The sequence below is a fragment of the Sceloporus undulatus genome, chromosome 8, assembly GCF_019175285.1.
Source record: "Sceloporus undulatus isolate JIND9_A2432 ecotype Alabama chromosome 8, SceUnd_v1.1, whole genome shotgun sequence".
NCBI lineage: Eukaryota > Metazoa > Chordata > Lepidosauria > Squamata > Phrynosomatidae > Sceloporus > Sceloporus undulatus.
In genome coordinates this window covers 29,876,661-29,880,197 of record NC_056529.1, presented here as the reverse complement: position 1 = coordinate 29,880,197, position 3,537 = coordinate 29,876,661, and positions in this window count along the sequence as shown.

Here is a 3,537-nt window from a genome sequence, read left to right as displayed (position 1 = left end):
TAGAAGCCACAGGCTGCCACTGGACTTAGAAAGATAGATAGATAGACAGATGATACGCAGGCAGGCAGGTAGGTAGATAATAGAAGCCACTGGTTGCCACTGGTTTGAGCTAGACAGACAGACAGACAGACAGACAGACAGACAGACAATATAAGCCACTGGTTGCCACTTGTCTCAGATAGATAGATAGATAGATAGATAGGTAGGTAGATGATAGAAGCCCCCAGGTGCCAATAGTCTGACCCAGTGGTGCTCTTCCTCTGTTCTTATATATTCTGTCTAGGGGTGGTTTTCTTTCTGGTCACAGGCTGAGGACATCTCACCCATCACTGACTCACTGCCATCTTTCGAAAGGGCAATCCCAGGGACTAAACCCATCCTCTGTCACTCAGCCATGCCAGTTTCCTTCCTAATTTGGTTCACATCCAACAATCTGTACTCATTTGAGTTGCTCCCGTCAACGCTGTCCATTTGTTTACAACTGTTGATTTCCCTGCACATAGTAATCCTGAGCCCCCCAACACCAATTTAGTTACATAACGGAATCTAAACGGACATATGCTTCTCTCCCAGAGTAAATCCCTTTCCCATATAAACCTCCTCTTTGTGTCCAGAGATCCTAGGGCATGTTTGGAGGAGAGAGAAAAAGGCCTTTCTACACATAAACAGAACTCTGGTGCAAATGGATCAGAAGCTATGTTGCGAATATCACCCTCTAAACTATGTAGCCCAATAGGCTCCCTTTAGATCTGAAGTCCAATAATACTTGGGCAATGCATGGACTTTGACCAGACCAGAGAAAGGAGGAAGGATTTAACATTTCTAATGTGAACAGATGTCTGTTGATGTCGTTCCCAAACATCTGTTGCTGCATTCTATTTTCAGAAAACGTGATGGGCAGAGCTGAGGCTTTTTTCGGGATTGAAGTTGGAATGATAGCAAACCCATCTCATTTTCTGCCAGCCCATATATGCTCTTCCACTCGCCCTGTCATTCCTGAGCAAAAGCCAAGGGAGAGTGCTCCTCCTGCTGTTGTTTGAATCGTACATTTCACTACATGGTTATAGTACTGTGACTCCACTTTAACTGCTATGGTTCCATCCTCTGGAGTCCTGGGATTCGCAGTTTACAATTCTCTGCCAGAGAGCTCTAATACTTCACCAGATGACAAATCCCAAACATCCACAGGATGCAGCCATGGCAGCTTACATATAGTCTGAACAGACAGGCCAAAATAAAGCTGCTTCGGGTCACTTGGAGGTATGATGTTTAAATGATGCATGCGTCCTAAGAGGCTGGAAGCTGCGTCAAAGCTATGCTCCAATCCTATAGATTGCAGCGTAACTTTGGCACAACTTCTGGCCTCTTAAGATGCATGTGTCATTTAAACAGCATACCTCCAAAATGACCTGAAGCAACTTTATTTTGACTGGTGTGATTGGCCCATAGACTTGAGGTAGGAGAGCTTAGATTTTGGAAGGACAGTTATGAATGAACCAGACACAGATAATAGTAGATAGATATATACATAGTAAATATGATCTTCCTTCCTAACCAAGGAATTTAAAGAGTGGTGACGGGAGCCTATGATGTGTGAGAGTCAGCTGAAAAGAGAGTTTTATCTGGGAGCTCTTGCTTGTTTTTCAGAACCAAGTGAGTGAGAGGAGACTGTGGCACATTGCAGCCTCGGGTCTCCGCCAAACTTGGAGCAACCTCATCTGTTTAGGAGAACTGGGCTTCTTTTGAAGGGGAGATGAAGGACTTCTTCAGGGGAATTAATGAAGTATTTATTTGACAGAAAAATAGATCTGTTGAGCGATCCTGCTGCTCCTGAAAGAGGATCGTTAATTATCTCTGGGAGAATCAAATTAAAGAATTGGCAGAAGCAAGTGAAAGGGAAGGAACTGGGAAGGCTAATTGGGGTGGGATGCCTCTGGATAATGATGGTGACCCACCTTATGATCATCTGGCCAGAAGAAACGCTGCTTCCTTTGAAGAGCGTAGTATTCCTTTAGGGATGGGAGAAAGAAGTTGGAAGAAGACCGAGATATCAGAGGTTAAAACTTTATTATAAGATAGCTTTTCAGAGAAGCGTTGCTTGTGTCTATGATGTTCACCTTATGGGCACCTGGTAAAACCTTGCTAATTTCTTCATCCCATACAGTTCCTGGACCAGAATAAGCAATGGTCAGTTATACTTTTAAAGAAAGGTGCCAAGTCAAGGGAAGCTACTATAGAAGCACACAGTTGTCACCTGGAGAAAGCAAGAAATTAAGTTGAGAGCTGTGTTTGTACCAACCATGGGCAGACATTTTAGATGTGGCATCACTGTCCATTACAACCACGACCATTCATGATCCAACCTATGTGTTTCTTGGTCTTGTGCTAGAAAAGGATGTGGCCCAGAGCCGGGAACTGTGTGGTGTATCAGATATTCTTGAATTGCAACTTTCATCAGCTCTATGTTGAGAGGTTCAGCAGCATCTGGAGGTCCAGACAATTCCCAACCGGATGGAGAAGTATGCTAAGATCAAAGACACTGTGGCAGAAGATCGAATTAAATTTTATGATGCATTCGCTATGACATCTATTATTTAGTTTGGAAATAGATGTCTTATTAAATACAGGATTATAAAATTCCATTAGGTGCATACTGTTCTTTCAGTGTTCAAGATCTCTCCCTCTCTCTCTCAATATAATTCTCTTTCTCTCTCATATGTGTTGTGTGTGCCCATGTGTATGAACACACTTGTACACATTTCGCTTGTCATCGCTAGCTCCCTGGCTTTTCCTCTAGAGTGATGCATACACCAGTCCTCCCTGATAAATATGTGATTCTAGCGAGGGCTACATCTTGTTCCCTCCAAAATCCCTTTAGACAAGCCGGAGAAAGGCTCCCATTTGTCCAATTATGCCGAGACCAAGTCACTTGGAACATGGTCCGGACTGACCTTGAGCATTCACATCAGAGGCCACTTGAGTTGCTTTAAAGGGTGCCTCAAACTGGCAGCGCAGGGGGAAGAAAAGGCTGCTCGAAAGTGTCACCTTTTGTAGAACGGAGAAGAGACAAGTGTCTGAAAGAGCAGCGGATTTAGTTGGAAGATGAGCGTTGGGGAAAAAATGTCCCCCGTTTCTTTTTCATGTGAGCCATAGCAGCACCAGCAAGAACAAAGAAGAGAAGGAATGGTAAAAATTGGCACACGCTTCAGTTTCAGTTTCCCTTCCCTACTTTTTTGGTCACTGTTTATATAGCTGTTGCAATGAGCATGGGAGGGGAGCTTTGAAAATGTGTTGGGCCACACTAGCATTAAGCATCCACTGGGTTTCAAGCAGGATTCTTTCCAAGACCTGCTTGGAGATCCTTTGGTATGTATTCCATACCAAATGCTAACCAAGTCTGGTCCTTCTTAGCTTAGCCAGAATCAGATGTGTTTAGGATTTTATGGTAGTTTTTATTATATTACATAGTCAGTTAGAGAAAGACATTCCTTAGCTTTAGATACAGTTGGATCTACGCAGCCAAGTTTTTATAAGACA